Source organism: Lynx rufus, unplaced genomic scaffold (assembly GCF_022079265.1).
Source record: "Lynx rufus isolate CCGP_SWC_20201006 ecotype Redwood Valley unplaced genomic scaffold, mLynRuf1.p SCAF_3, whole genome shotgun sequence".
NCBI classification, from domain to species: domain Eukaryota; kingdom Metazoa; phylum Chordata; class Mammalia; order Carnivora; family Felidae; genus Lynx; species Lynx rufus.
Window position 1 is genome coordinate 90023192 of NW_025814845.1, and position 17541 is coordinate 90040732.

Here is a 17541-nt window from a genome sequence, read left to right on the forward strand (position 1 = left end):
CCAAGAGAAAAGGGCATGTGGCAGTAAGTTGTAAAGTGATAAAAAGCAGACATGGGTGGAAAATATTTTATCAAGAGAGATAAAATAAAGAAATTATATGAATATGATAACAGCACAACAAAGAATATTTTGTAGAAAAAATTTTGTAATGTTGCCAGCTACTAAGGCAAAATGGATGAAGAGCAAATGGGTTGTATTTCAAACACATACCATTACACTGAGCAACAGTTACATTTTACTACCCGAGTCACATTTTTTGACTGATGCAATAAAATTTGCAAAATACAAAGAAAAACAGAGGATTTGTATCTTTTTTTTTTATTTCAAATTTAAGATGGATTTTATGGTTAGCCGTGCCATAAAGAGGTTTTTGAAATGTTTTGAATTGTGTTATAGTTCTGAGGAGGCACCACGTTGTTTACAAGCAGGACAGAAATACGGGGTTTCCTATGGTTGTTAGACTATTGGTAATCCTAGCATGTTTTTAATGGAGAGATTTTATGCTTTAATACTTCAATAGTCATTGTATTTAAATGGTTCATAGAGATTAGAATAGTCTAGTAGGGCTTCATGGCTTATAAATTGGGAACGCTTTTTATGATTCATAAATTTTCTTCCATATATGATGAGCTAGTTCGATTTGTAATTATCTCATTGGATTCAACTTCTGTCAGTGGAACCTCAAGATTAGAGACAAGATTCATGACATATGAGAAGAAATGATTTTCTCTAAATCTTTCCTGTTTCTTTATCCTTTTTGCTTGAGGCTATTTTGGTTTAGGAATCAGCAACAAAGAACTTAGATTTGGATAATTTTTTTCTTTCTTTTTTTTTAGTTGTCATTAATTAAAAGCTAGTACAACAATCCTACTACCAATGTAAATCACCCAAACTCAGGGGATTGTTACATTTGCCTAGCTATTTGAATATTTATTTTGTTTTACTGAATATAGTCATTTGTTAAGCAGAGGGAAATTTCTTCCTTCCCTTTAACCCCACTGTGTGCTGAGAGGTAGAGAGATAAAAAAAATTAATTTAAAAAAGTGGAATTCTAAAATGGCTTTAGAAATGTTTTCTGACCCCAAATTTTGTTGTGGCTTTGGGAATAATAATGCTGTTTTCAGTGTTATCTAACCAGCCATGATTTGGCTGAACAGAGTTTTATAATAGAGATTGTCATAAAAACTGTTGCCCTCTTAATTCCAGATAGTTCTCTAAGAGCCCCTCAGGCAGACCCCAGTATGTCAACTCAGTTATGCCTCTGTGTGAATTTGTTTTGTGCATAGTTCTGAAACAAAAGCCAAAGTACGTGGTTAACTGGTCCACAATAATACACATGCTAAAGAAGTTTTACGTTTGAGCATCTTTTAAATTTTGTCTTTCTTTTTAAAAAATTTTTAATGTTTGTTTTTGAGAGATACAGACAGAGTGTGAGGCGGGAGGCAGGGCAGAGAGAGAGGGAGACACAGAATCTAAAAGCAGTCTCCAGGCTTTGAGCTATTAATTAGCACAGAGCCTGATGCAGGACTTGAACTCACAAACCGCAAGGTCATGACCTGAGCCGAAGTCAGACGCTTAACCGAATGAGCCACCCAGGCGCCCCTAAAATTTGTCTTCCAAAAAATTTTTTTAATGTTTATTTATTTTTGAGACAGAGAGAGATAGAGCATGAACGGGGGATGGTCAGAGAGAGAGGAAGACACAGAAACAGGCTCCAGGCTCTGAGCTGTCAGCACAGAGCCCGATGTGGGGCTCGAACTCACGGACTGTGAGATCATGATCTGAGCCGAAGTCGGACGCTTAACTGACTGAGCCACCCAGGCACCCCTAAAATTTGTCTTTCAAATGAGCTCAGTGAAATACAATAAATTTGCAATCCATACAGCACTAAGAGATGAATGTGTGGGGGGAACAAAAGATTTATGTTGATTTAAAAATTGGCTGAGGGCTATTCCGCCTTTATTAGACTTGGGGAGAATCTAGTATTCTCTTCTGACATGGAGTAAAATGCTTTAACCTAGGCAGGCAGTGAAATTTTGTATAGTGTGGGAGATGGGAGTTTAAGAATTCCTGGACATTTCTGAAGTTTGATACTTAGTATACTTGATGCTGAAAGCAATTTGCATTTTAGTGTATTTTCTAATTTCCTTTCCCAACTCTTTGAGTCCCTGTCTTGTTTTCTGTTTTTTTCAGGACCAGGCATCATCATCTTGGTTCTCTGAGAGAGAGAGGACTCCACAGGCACTGGGGCCCCAGCCCCGGTGCTGTTCAGAATCTGGGGATGAGATGTGTGACTTCTGGCTCTGACTGTGTGACTTCAGGCACATTTTTTGCCTGACTGGACTTGGGTTTCCTCACCTGAGTGACAAGAGAGCAAACTGGAAATATCTCCAAGAAAGAGGGTTTCTAAAAGCCATAGCTGTCTCTTAAACAGGAAGATAAATACAAGAGCAGACTTGGTTATCCAGCCAAGTCTCTTTAAGAATGAAATCTCGATAATGTTACAGCTGTGTTTAGAGCAAAGAAATGGATGTTGAAAAAGTCTTTTTGAAGTTCTTGCTCTCTTTTTTCTCAGCCTAAGAATCGCAAAATATGTGAAGGATGCTAGCAGTGACATCGCATTTGAAGCCGAGGTAAAAAGACCTCCTCTGGTTTTTATTAGTAGTGATGTTTTGGTGGTCGTTTCTTAGTAGAACGTAGGTACTAGAATTTTGAGGTTTTGTTATGTTTTCTGGAATGGCCACCTATCCAATTCTTACCAACTTTTGCCAGGAGCCCTCTTCCCACATGAGGCTTCTTCAGGCCAAAAAGTGACCGAAATTATCTTCTTTTTAACAAATCCATCTCTCCAGTGCCTTTTGCCAACCATTGGCAATCAATCATCTTCTACTTGATGATGATTATTGTGGGTGAATTTTATCTGTCTTGATGTTTTTATTCCTTAACCAAAATAAAGGTTCTTTGTAGGGGTATCAGGTAGTAGTTATGACGTCACTTTTGGGGAAAAATCCCTGAATTCAGATCTTGTTTTGATTCTCTTCTTGTTGTAGGACCCGAGAGAAGTAGTCTTACCAACCTCCCAGGATGACTTTCTCCTCTCTAGGGTGGGGACAATAATAGAACCCATCTCTATTGTTCTGAGGAGTTTGGTGATAACTCATGTAAAGTCCCTAGCAAAATGCTTGGTGCGTATGAAACTCTCAGTCACTATTAGTCTGCTTTGAAAGAAGAAATCGATCTTAGCAGTATCTGTGGTACACCCTCTTGCAGGTGGTCAGTTCATATTTGTTGGATATTAATTATTTTTATTTCTTTTCAGATGTTTGTTTTTATATGTAACTTCACTTCGCAAGTCATTCTAGTTTGGCCAGGAGTTAGGGATCGGAGGGATGGTGCAAAGAAAAAGGCCTGATTTTTTTTAGACGTCGAAGTAAAAATAGACCAAGCCTTCACCAGAGGAGCCTGTAGGACACTTGTCCCCCAAACTGCTCCCAACTGGAAGAGGCAATGAGAGGTACATAGTTTCCTACGAATGGATGTTCAGTCTCTGCTCTAGTCTCTGTGTCTTCTCTGACTCCCCACGTAAATGAGAGGTCCTAATTATTGCCTAATTGCTCTCTAATTTTTGAGGTTTGTGACCACCTTTTGCAATTATTCTTGCCATGCATGTTGTTGATCTGGCTACTCCCAAGTCTGGTAACATTGACCAGGTCATCCCCCTGCAGCAGATAATTCTCATTAATGTATGTTCAGTCTTATCACCTCAGGGTAAGTTTTCTCCCTCATTTGGGACACTGTATTAGCTTTGTGTCAGTCATGATAGGCTGGGTAGGGTTGAAGTAACAAACAACACCCAAATGTCAGAGCTTACAACAAAATAGGTACGTCCCCTGCTCACCCTATATATCAATCATGCATCACCTAAAGCCTCTCCCGGATAACATCATTTCTGCCCCCCCCCCCCGCCCGAAACACTAGTTTAGAACACTGGCCAAAACCATGGAAGAGGGAAAAAATAACTTGTGTTATACACATAGGCTAATAAAACTTCTATTCAAAAGTGACACCATAATCCTTCTGTTCACATTTCACTGGTCAAAGCAAGTTGGGTGATCAAATTTGACTTTAGCACGATGGGAACTATAATCCTCCCACTGAGAGAGGAACTAGGTATTTGTGAAGAGTGATCCATTCTACAGCAGAGGCTGAAGGATGGCCATTTGTAAAAAAATCTCCTCCATTATTTTCTAAAAAAAATCTAGTCCGGGTAACTAGCCATCAGCTCCAATCTGAATTCTTTTTGGGAAGACTTTTATATATGTATAGGCTTCAGTTGCTCACCTTTGGCCTTCCACTTGACCTATGCTGGCTCCCATGGTCATTGTGAAGAATAGTCCCTTCTGGGGACTCTCGCTACAAATCCACTTTTCATTACATGGGATATATACAAATATTCCCTGTTTTCCTTTCAATTAATAACAACAGCAATGTTAATAGCAAACACTTGTTAGGTGCCATGTACTTTTCTAAGTGCTGTATATAAACTAACTTACATTTAATCTTTATAACAATCTTATGAGGGGAGGTGCTTTTATGGTCACCATTTTACAGGTGGGACAATTGAATCACTGAGAGATTAAGTAAGTTGCATAGGTGATTCAGCTAGAGGATAATAGCCCTGATCTTTGCGCCCTGTGGAGTCTGGGTCCAGAGCGTGAGTGCTTAGCCATTTTGCCACGTTGTCTCTTAAACAGAACAGTATAAGGCTCAGCACAGTGGCTGGGATATATTAAGTTCCCAATACATGATCACTGCTGCTACTGATGCTCAAATTGACTAGTTTAACCTTTTCTTTCTTCAAAGGATTGGGTTATGTTTTTCATATAATAACTCCCCATTCTTCACAGAATTACTATAAGGTAGGTGTAAGCCAGCCGATGCTGCTACCATTTAATGGGAGATAGCTAAAAAAACAGTGATTATGCACTTAGGCTTGTGTATTCTCTTTTTTGCTATTGATCCACTGACATTGTGCCTTATCCAAAATGCAGGGTGGACTTTACCCAGATAGGATATAGTTCGATATGAGTGGGCTTATCTCACTGGGCTACTTCTTCAGCTATACAGGAAGACAGAGCTAATTTGTAGGTGATATTATATTTTCATTTCATGCTTTATATGCAACCTCTATCTATGTTAATGGGATTTTTTTTTTTGTGCTTACTCTAGGGAAAATTGATTCCAATTATTGAGTATAATTTATTCCAACCCCTTGATGGAATAATTTATACTCTTGAGATACTCTTGAAATGTGTAACCAATAGGGAACTCTATTTATACATAAGTTTCTACACATCTTTCAATTAAATAAGAAATCCAAGTGCAAAACCCATCACTCAAGGAAAGCATATGAGTCTGTAACACTCCCGAGAGGTTTTTTGGTCCATAAACCAATAAATGGATTACACTTACAGGGCAAAATTCTCCTCTCAGGTCCCATGTGGAGCTCCTATTGACTTACCTGTGAGGCAGCTCACAGGGGACGTGGGATACTTCAACTGCAAAAGGGGAGCAATGGTCATTTTTTTCGTATGATCAATTTTAGGGCTTCACTATTGATTGGTATAAAGAATATATTTATCACGGCACAAACTACTACATGTTTAAATACACATTTATTTATTTATTTTTTTAATAAATTCTACGATAATAGCAAGGAAAAGCGAGTGCACCTTTCTAACAAAAAGGAAAGCAGATTTATGCATCTTTGTATGCAAAGGAAGCAATAGGATAAGATCGCTATGTGGAGGTTTTTTTTTTTTTTGGTAATAGATTAGCACCTTTCATATGACAGAAGAGACATTATATTTTTCTTTTTATGTAAACATTTTGAGACTTTCATAAAAAAAACTAAAACAAAAGTTTCTTGTACTAAGCATTGCAATTTGTATTTTTTACCTAAACTGTATTGTATATAATAAAAATCATCAATGGGAAAAATGGTGTTAATATAGATTCCAGTCTACTTAACTTAAGCTTTTGAGGTAGCTGCCCTATAGTGAAGTGGTTTATAAACCCATTGTTACTATGCTTTGTAGTAAAATTCTGTTAAAGCATTTGTTTGGGGAGAAAAGAAAAACACCCATTTTAAAGAGTTGCTGTTTTATAGAGAAATTTAGGACTTAGGTAGTTTTCTGATCCTCAGGATAACGAAGTGTGCTTTTTTTGAGAGTTTCAAACCCTACAGAGCAATTAGCAAATGTGTGGAATTGTTCTTTATGCCAACTTGTATTTGTGACCAAAATATTTCTTACAAGTCTTGGAGACACAAGACCATGAGATGCCAATCCCCAACTCATAGTTAGTGAGTTAAAACTGGTTCCTAATTCAAGACTTTGCCAAGGCAAGTAAGAATAGTTATGATATTAAAGGAACGCTTTCAAATTTCGTAAGGATTTGCATTTTCTAGTATAGAACTATTTCCAGGGTCTTTGGGGGACGGAAAATCTCATCTCCTGAGTGGTAAAGATTTCGGATAAGCATATACAACACTGAATTTTTTATGTAGACTAGGGTATTTCATATATTAGTAACAGTGACTCTCGGTAAACAGTTAAAAATTCTTTGTTTCTGGAATATGAAAGATTTAATATATAGAGCCGAATGTGATCTTCCAGTCCTCTTTTCCTGCCACCCGGCAACGTCAGCAGGGCCTGTGTGTGGCTGTTGTTAATAGATATGCTCAGATAGTTTGTTTGGATTTCACAGTTTTATCAGCTGACTTTATTTCTTCTGAGCCAATCCTGTTCTGGCAAAACTCTTAGCAAATTCTCTTTGTCATCTGCTCCTGTAATACAAAATAAATGATTTCAGCATTTGCTAAAGATGTTTTGAAACTGGGGGCATAATCCACAGTGGCAGTCTACAGACAGCTGCACACCCACACAAACACTCCTAGACACACACTATTGTGTCATTTCTTTCCAGGCTCTAGAAATCCGCCACACTCCTGCTTGTGATCGTGAAGAAAAGCTCTGGAATTTCTTTTCTGTCCCCAACCCACTCTGTTGCCTTCTCTGCTGTAGCTCCTATTTGGACTTTTATTGGAATGTCTAGCTGTCGGTTTTGTGACTATTGGCAGAAGCAGAACACAGGAATCCAGTCACCCCATCTACTACCCTAGCCCATCCTTTTCCAATAGCATTTGATTTCTTTTTCTTAGTAACAGAGAAGTACTTGGGCAAACTGACCTGTAAAAGTACTTGGATTGGAGAAAAAGGTTGTGTGTATAAACACACACACACACACACACATACACACACACACACGCTCCTTTGGCCAATTTATCCTAGTTGAATGTTACGAAACTTCTTGTAATGGTAAGAAATGCCAGACTTTTCTTTGTCCTTGAAAAACAGGTCAAGGAAAGATACTCTTTTAGTAATATAGTTTGGATATTAACCTGTAACCACTTAAATTTTGAGAAGCCAAATACTATACATTTTATTACATTATAAAGGGTATCTAATCTAGGCTTGTGTTAAAAAAATAACTTTGAAATCATCTTAATATATGGAGAAATAAGACAGTAGTTTTAGTTTCAAGGAAATATTTTTCTTAAGCAACAGCAAATTCCCATTTAAATGTATTTAATAAGTAATAGCCAAGGGCTAAAACGAGGAGAACTGTGCCACAATGAACTTAATTAGCCAGATTCATTCAGTTTCTCGTCTAAGGTCACACAGTGACTGGTAAAATCAGGGCTTGGGATCTCGATTCTCTGATCCTCAGTCTTGCATTCTTTCCATCTCAGCTTGAAACAAGCTCAAGTGTGGCTAAAAGTCGAGAAACCATTCCCGGGACCCTGGCACCAATTACTTTATTTTTCAGTAATGAGATTTAGCTAATGTAAGCTACTGACTGTACGCAAGAAGGGCATGAGGTAACAAGTTCAGTCATTGAAGTACACAGAAATGACAGCCCAAGAAAGACTAGGTGGTAAATAAACTTTTATTGAAGGAGGAAGAACAGTTCAGCTGTTCTGGGTGCTGGTCTTGGAATCAGGTAGGTTTTCTCTCGCCTCCTGGTTTGCTACTTAAAAATTTGGGGATCGGAGTAAATTGTGTTATTGCTGCAAACTGCAGTTTCTTTATCGATAAAGTAGGAATAATGCTGGTATCGATCTCGTAGAGTGGTGAGAGAATTATATGACACTCGGCATTGTGCCTGGCCGGAGTCAACACTTCAAATATGCTGCTGCTGTTGTTTTAAATTATTATCGCTGTTGTTAGAATTCTATCAAGTTGCAATTACGGCGAAACAGAAAATCAGTGACCCACAGAGACGTACACTTGAAAGTCATCTTATTAGATGTATATTGGAATTTGTATGCTAAAATATAAACAGTAATAGTTGTGAATGCTCATTTTATTTTAATTTAAACATTCATGTAGCATTTATTACGTACCAGGCACTATTAATCCACTTTACCGACGTTAACTTACTTATCTCCGAAACAATTCCATGAAGTAGGTGCCATTATCCTCTTTATTCCAAAATGGGCAGATTAAGGAAAGAAGGGAGAGGCCGATGGGTGAAGGAGCTAGAATTCAAAACCAGGCAGTTTGGTTGAGTGTCTCTGTGCTGAACTACCACCCGCCTGCCTCACGTGGAAGGATCAGCTCGCAGTGTGGCACTGTTATGCTTATTTGTGGGCACATGATATTTCAAAACAAGAAGAACTTGGATTTAAAAGCCGATGGAGAAATAGAACCCTAATCACGTAAATATCTTTGAAGCACTAGTGTAAACAATCTACTATTTCAAAAGAAAAATAGCACAGTTGAAAAATTGTGTCTATTGAGACCGTATAAAATAAATCATTAGAAAAAGGAGATTAGTGGGAGTATATATACGAACATAGTGTACAATCTCTGTGTATAAATATTTACAAACTTTTCTTATTTCTTGGCTCCACGCTTGTGTATATGTGTATTTGTAACATCACATGCAAATGTAAAGGGATTTAACATCTGGCTAGAATAGCTTTTGGATGTTTTTACCTTTAGTTTCTTGTACGATTTTAACAGATGACTAATTTCCATATGCAGTCGTTATGGTAGGGTGACAGAATACTTTTTCTAAGCTAAAATATGGGCAAGTATGATGAATACAGAAATATGTATTATTTGCAGGGCTCCTTACTGTTAAATTATACTGTATGTAAGTTGCTGGCCATTGCTTAGAAATAAAGTATGCTATCTATTGAGAGTGACGATAACATTTATATAGTGAAATAACTCAGTTGTAAATTCTTTCATATCATTACAATGATCAGTTTGAAGTTCTCAGAGTAGAAAGCTTTCTCTATATGAATTAGTAGTGTGTTAATGTTATAACTTGGATTGAGTACCCAGCTTTCTAAAATCTAACTTAGTTTAGATTAGTTTAAGGAGTGAAGTCTTTGTTATTTAATGAAGAACTGAAAAAATATCACTAATTTTTTTTTTTCACTAAGCATTTATAGCTAGCAATGTATGTGATGGGTCATTGCACACAAAAAATGTTCCCTTCCTTATTCATTTGCTGCTGGGAATGAGTAACTGACAGTTCTAGCTAAGAGCTCAACTTTATGGCTGGCGATCTGGTAGCTGTTTACAAATGTCAATAGTTACGTTGTAAGAAATGGGGGAAAAAGTGCCAATGTCCACTGAATGAAGAGTGAGAGTGAGCGCTGTCCAAATTTCCAAGTATATATCACTGCTTACTATCATTTTTCTCAAAGAGCAAATGAATCATTTTAAATAGAAGCAAACTGATCCTCCTATTAGCAAGTCTAAATCAGTAGAGCAACATCTATTTTCAGAATCTTTGTAGCTATAAAAGGATCTTTACAGTTTGCAACGCTCTGCCCTGTCCCAAAATGATGGCATTCTGTTACAAATAGATTATTCAGGCCTCGGTGCCAGCGTCTCTATTGTGGAACCTTTGGTTGGGAAAGCCGACAGCTGGGAGGAGTTCAGTGTTTTGAAGGTTATGATCACAGCAGTTTCATAAGTGCTTTATTTCAGTTCTCTTCTGGCTGCAGAAGGGACAGGTGCGGTCTGGTTCTGATTTCACTGGTCTTAATTTCTTATCTGACCTGGTAGTCAATCAAGGGCATGGGAGAAAGACAAGGAGGGAGAGAGAGATGGGTGGGAGAAGGGAGCTGGGGGCTATAAGCCGCAGGGGGAGGGGTACAGGCGGCTGCGAGGGACAGTGTATGCATGCGTGCGCGTGCGTGCGTGCGTGCGTGTGTGTGTGTGTGTGTGTGTAGTGCTAAGCATCTGACTTTTCTCATCGAGGAACTGGCAGCTTTGCCTGTCATTCGGCACTTCTGTGTGTACGAATGCTGCCCTGTGCAAAATGGATTTCTGAGTGTTAACCATCATGTTCTTCTTTTCCAAAGGGTCTTCTGTAGGATTTCATTTGCAGAGCACAGAGGGCAATATCTAGGGTAATTCCAGGGCTTACTGGCTGTGATCTTTTGTCAACTCTCCTTGTGAGAGAAATTAAACTCGGTATGAGCACCCACAGTCACAGCGAGTGCAACGCCATTCCTGGCCAATGGGTGGGAAATCATAAACCCGACAAGTATTTATGAGAGGGAAAAATGAGATATCATAATATAACAAGAATATATTCATTAAATCTTTCAATTTCTCGGAAACAGAGAATTCCCACTTCAGTAAAAGGCTTTGAGCAGATTTATCAAGTCTGATATTCTTACTTTTATGAGATTTGACTCTCTATGCTAAAAAGAGATGTATTTAAAAGGAGGACAGCCTTGCCAAAGGAGGGAAACCACTAAAAAAGGTGGAGTTAATATAATACTGGCCACTGTTCTTTTGTTGGAATACTGGATAATGCCCACAATATGCACTGAAAAGATCTGAGCACAAACACGAGTGCCCAAATAAATTATACCTTTGAATGCGTGGAAGGAGAATACTGACCTATTTCATGCTTCTAAAACAGTAGCCCAGACAGTTTTATAGCCTCTTATAATTGTCAAGCAATTTCACTTTATTTCAATCCAACCAAACAAGAGCAGCTTGCACTTAAGGTATTTGCCAGCAACACAGCTTTCAGAATTGTGGAGTGTCTATAGATGGATTTCCTACAAATGCCCCAAGTGTGACTGACGCAGCAGTGTGTTGGGATTGGGCTTTGCCTGCCCTGTGACCCTGTCTGTTTTGAGCTCTGGGACCTGCACAGATATCAGGACGACTCTACTCACAGCTGGTAGTCAAGAAACATTTTTGCGCTGGGTCTAGAATTTCCCTAAATCTACCTGTCGCAGATCAGGCCATGATGTAATATGGAGAATGTTTTCAGTGGGTGGGAACGCTGGGACTTCCTGCAGTCTGCCTATCTTAGAATTGAACCATTATTTGGGCATCCTCCAGTATGGAAAGCACGTTGGAACTACTTTCACACCAACGGGCTATATTCTTGCCCTTGGAGATAAACATGGTCTGAAACTGATCTTGGGTTTTAGGTGATTGTGATTGTGATCTGATTGGTAATCATGGGGAGATGCTGTGTCTTCTCCAAGGCCATGAATGCCTTGGGCAAAGTACAAGTGGATGGCATGTTTGGGAGAAGGAGACAAAGTTGTGGCTTTTAGTCCAGGTTTAGATCAAAGAAGGGGCAAAATGCAGTATTAATTCCATATTCTGTCTAAATTGTTTACCGTATCTACTAATGTCGGTGATTAGGGTTTTTACAGTATGCCGAGCCCTGAAAGTACACCCTAGAATGAAATTACTGATAACTAATTCTTTTCTTTTTAATGAAAAACTATTTATTTATATTTGAGAGAGAGAGAGAGAGAGAGAGAGTAAGGGAGGGGCAGAAAGAGAGGGAAACACAGAATCCGAAATAGGTTCCAGGCTCTGAGCTGTCAGCACAGAGCCTGACGCGGGGCTCGAACTCATGAGCGGTGAGATCATGACCTGAGCCGAAGTCGGACGCCCAACCAACTGAGCCAACCAGGTGCCCCCCCCGATAACTAATTCTTATATCTTGTATGAAGTTTGTAAAAGGTGCTCGTTATCATACACAAAATCTTGTTTTAGGTGACTTGAATATGGCCTTTCTTTGTAACCTTGGAAGAAAAAGAAGTAACCCCCCGAGAAAAAGAATATAGACATCTCTATAAAATCAGGGATGCTTTGCAGCCAGAATATTCTAAAGTAAACCAAAGAGTGGTTATTTTAAGTTATAAGTCTATGGAAGGAATTGTAAAAGAATAAAACACACTATATCCAAAAAAGTTCTTTCCATGTATACACTTCTTATTTCTAAACAGTAACCCTCTGTCAGCCCAGTCAGCCCACGGTATAGCAGATTTTCTGTACATGGGGTGGTGGAGACTGTATCTGTCTCATTTGTTGCATCTCCCTCAACAGCCAGCGGCAGTTAACACACACACAGAGGCGTTAAAGAGATATTTCTTGCAGGAAAATTGTTTGAGGTGAAAGGACACTTTTTATTTTGATAGTTAAATATCCACTAACAAACACTGCCAAATCTACTGCATTTCAATTTCGTTTCTTTGGTTAGTATTATTTAAAAAAAAATTTTTTTTAACGTTTATTTATTTTTGAGACAGAGAGAGACAGAGCATGAACGGGGGAGGGGCAGAGAGAGAGGGAGACACAGAACCGGAAGCAGGCTCCAGGCTCTGAGCTGTCAGCACAGAGCCCGACGCGGGGCTCGAACTCACGGACCTCGAGATCGTGACCTGAGCCGAAGTTGGACGCTTAACCGACTGAGCCACCCAGGCGCCCCTTTGGTTAGTATTATTGATGATTATTTATATAACCTGTCCCCTCTTCTCAGCTAAAATCTCCTCTTTTGTAGAGCAAATGCCCAAGATTGCATATTCAATTTGATATTCTGTGTCTAATTTACCTCTTTGCACTGGTTCTGCCATTTACCACCTGTGTGACCTTAGGTAAAATATTTAACATCTCCATGCCTCAGGTTCCTTATCTGAAAAATAGAAAAGATAATAATACTAATGTGGCAGAGCTTTTACGAGAACCAAATTAGTTAATATAGTGCTTCGTATATGGTTAGCATGCAACAAATATCAGTTATCATTTATAGTAATATTAATGCCTTCATTATTGACTAGCTGAGTTCCTGGTACCGAATAGACACTTGTACCTATTTTCCATGTTTAAATGACATTCAACAAAGAGGAATTGCAGAAAGTATTAATAAAAAGTTGTCTTTCCACAGTACAAGATGATTTTTTGAAATATTTATTTATTTATTGAGAGAGACAGAGTACATGCACACGAGCAGGGGAGGGTTAGAGAGAGAGGGAGGGAGAAAACCCCAAGCAGGCTCTGCACTGTCAGCATGGAGCCCTATGTGGGGCTTGGCATGGGGCTCAGCAGGGGGCTCAGCGCGGGGCTCGAACTCAGGAACCATGATCATAACCTGAGCCGAGACCAAGAATTGGAAGCTTAACTGACTGAACCACTCAGGAGCCTCACGAGATGACAGTTGTGCAGCTGAATTGCTAACTTGCGCAAAATTGTAGGTAATTCACTTTTTTCCTATTGCCTCAGTTTCCTGCCTATTGAAAATAGTAAGGCATAATTTCTCCCTCTGCTTTAAAGTGCTTTAAACTCTGGGGTGCCCGGGTGGCTCATTTAGTGGAGCATCCGACTTTGGCTCAGGTCATGATCTCATGGTTCGTGGGTTCAAGCTGCAAGCTGGGCTCTGTGCTGACAGCTCAGAGCCTGGAGCCTGCTTCGGATTCTGTGTCTCCCTCTCTCTCTCTGTCCCTCCCCTGCATGTGCTCTCTCTCTCTCTCTGTCTCTCTCAAAAATAAATAAATCAACATTAAGAGAAAACAACAACGTGCTTTAAACTCTGTGGTAGTAAAGTCATGAGTCACAGTATTACCTAATTTTATCCTAGCAAAGGCATGTAAGATCTGAGTGTAATAAAACCTATTTATATTCAGTTATAGTTCATAAATATGATTTATATACTTCTTCCACCCTCTGACATTAAATTAGCATATAAAGTAAGTGCACTCTGTCTTTCACTGTTATTGAAAATGAACTATGCAAGGGGCACCTGGGTGGCTCAGTTGGTTAAGTGGCCAACTTCAGCTCGGGTCATGATCTCACAGTCTGTGAGTTCGAGCCTCGCATCAGTCTCTGCATCCACAGCTTGGAACGGGAAGCCTGCTTCAGATTCTGTGTCTCCCTCTCTCTCTGCGCCTCCCCTGCTTGCACTCTGTCTCTCTCTCTCAAAAATAAAATAAAAACATAAAAAAAATTTAAAAAAATGAACCAAGGCCTTTTTTTTTTTTTTTTCTGAACTAAAGTAGGCTTAAGTTATAGGCAACATATGTTTAAGCAGGGTAACTCGTAGTCTAGGTGTGTTTCAGAAGAAAGAGAAAGGAAGTAGTTCGTTTACCTTGAGTACTTTGTGGCAGTTCTGCTGGTTGTTCATGCCGTGTGTCCCCTTCTCTGCCCAGATGCCACATCTGTGTCATTTAATTAGCGGGACAGTCTGTTACATGTGGGGTTTGGAAGAATGAAAGGTTCCCCAAGGGCCGCCTGCCTGTGGTATTCTGGAGTGCTGTTATTTGTGGATGGATCTGTCCTCTGGCATGGTTATGGTGTAGACAAAGAACTTTCATTCCACAGCATGTCTGCATGCCGCGGGACCACTCGACTCTGATAATATGACGGAAGACAAAGATCAAGGGCCAGAGATCAACTTCCTGCTTTCCTAAATTAGCTGTACATTCCAAAGAAGCATGTTGTATGACACTTTTCATTTTAAAAGTTCCTTGTTTTATATTTGAATCCACGCAACGTTTTCGTGGCTCTCCTTCCTGAATAGTTTGTGTATGATCGGTATTTATTTTTCTCCCTACATGTTATTAAGAATCTACTATATGCTATATTGTCCTTCTACCCACCATCCTTTTGTCTGATGAAGTTTGGAAAGGATGTTGAACTCTGGGAGGCCTCATGCCCTAAAAGGAAAAGGGAAGAATCAGTTAAAAATTAAAAGTGACTTTTAAGAAAACTTTGGCCATATGCTTTTTTGGCTTATTTATCTTTAAGCTTATTCTAGAAAATTTCAAACATTTATGTGTAGACAGCATAGCGTAACAAACTGTCATATACCCATGCCTGAGAGCTCCAAAGGATTTTCAACTCATGGCTAATCTTTTGACATTTGTTACCCTTCCTTTCAGTCATATATGATTTAGTAAATCCCAGACATCATTTTATTTAATTTGTAAATATTTTGCCAATTTTTCCTAAAAGATAAATATCTTCTTAAAACATAACCACAATATCATGATTATATACAAAATATTAGCAATAATTCTTCAATATTGTTAAGTACCTAGGCATTGTTTACATTTCTAATTGTTTCATAAGAAGATATAATTTTTTTTATATATTGGAATCAAAAGCTGTCCACGTATTAAAATTGATTAATGTTTCCTTTAAGCCTTTCAATCGATAAACTTTCTCTTACTCTTTTCTCTCTTTCCCCCTTCCCTGTGGTTTATTTGTTCAAGAAACTGTGTATTTTTCCCATGGAGTCTTAGCTTGCTGATTACTTGCCTGTACTGTCTTTGAACATGTGCTTCTCTCCCACATACTTGAAAAAGTTGATAGTTGAGCCAGATTAGGATTTTTTCCTTAAATGATTTTCTTTGTATTATATTCTGACTTATGAACGTAGTGTGCCAATGTAGTCTTTTTTTTTTTTAAGTTTATTTATTTATTTTGAGAGAGACAGACAGTGTAAGAGGGAGAAGGGCAGAGAAAGGAGGACAGAGAATCCCAAGCAGGCCTGCACTATCAGCATGGGGCTCCGTGCGGGGCTCAAGCTCAGCAAACCATGAGATCTTGACCTCAGGCAATACACAGTCAACCGCTCAATCATCTGAGCCACCCAGATGCCCCTCAATGTACTTTTTAAGTGGACCATTTAACATGCTCTAAAATGCTTACTCCAGGAGTAGATTCCCTCTTGAAATCATTGTTGCACCATGTGCTAACTTGGATGTAAATTATAAAATAAATAAATAAATAAATAAATAAATAAACTATAGAAAAAAATAAAATGCTTAATCCATTGCTAGGGCACCTGCGTGACTCAGTTGGATGAGAGTCCAACTCTTGATTTTGGCTCAGGTCGTGATCCCAGAGTCATGGGATTGAGTCCCGCGTTGGGACTCAGCACAGAGCCTGTCTGGGATTCTCACTCTCTCCCTCTCTCTCCCCCTCTCTCTCCCTCTCTCTCCCTCTCTCTCTCCCTCTCTCTCCCTCTCTCTCTCTCTCTCTCACTCTCTCTCTCTCTGTCTCTCCCTCCCTCTGCCCCTCTCCCCTGCTCAACCATGCTCTCTCTCTAAAACAAGTAAATAAAATGCTTAACTCATTGTTATTACACTAGTGATTCTCAAAGTGTGGTTGCCTGACCAGAATCAGCAGCAGCACCTGGGAACTTGTTAGATATGTAAATTCTGAGATCCCACCTCAGATTTACTAACTCGGAAACTCTGGGGGTGGGACCTAATATTGTATTTTAACAAGTAATCCAGGTTATCTGATTCCAGTTATAGTATGAAAATAGCTGCTATAGATCATTAGTAGTCATTGATTTACCATTTTTATTTCTCAAATTTAAAAAATTATCGGCATTTATAAAGATGCAATTGTGTAAGTTATTCCTTGCATATATTACCAAATAAATTAATGTTTTTTACTACTACTGCTACTGCTATTGCCTATCAAGTAAGGTTTGTCCCTGCTAACTCTTCCCTCTTTAACCCAAGTATGTCTCTAATTCTTCTATCAATTACCCCAAGGAATGGAAGATAAGAAATCTGGTAAATAGAGATTTACTGTACAGCATAATGGATATAGGTAACAATATTATACTATAATTATGTCATACAATGAATATTACTACAATGGCAACAGTATTTCAATATATAAGTGTATCAAAGTAATATACAGTGTACTTTAAATTTATAGTGTTGTATGTTAAGTGTATGCAATTAAAAAAATTCAGTGAAGAATTGGTATTATTAATTGGCCAGCATTCTGTTAAATTTACCAGCACCTTATTTAATCTGACTTCTGCCCTTTCTCTTGTTTCTTTTCATTATGTCACGACCTTACTTAACACATAACTTCTCATTATTCCTGGAGGAAATTCAAGATTCTCGCTCCGTACTTCAAAGACCTACACCTTTGTGCCTCAATTTCATCCATGCTTACACGAACTATGTAATCTTTCTCTTCTATTTAATTTTTATCGGCTTCTCCTTAGAAGAGAGCCCTATTGTTAAAAAGTTTCTATTTCCAAGTATCCAAGCATTTACATAACTCATTAAATGCCACATTTGGTCTTTTAAAAAGTCGTCCTAAGATTAACTGTATAATCTGAAAGTGGAACTCATTTTGGCTAATCTAGGATTTTCCAGCAGCTTCATAC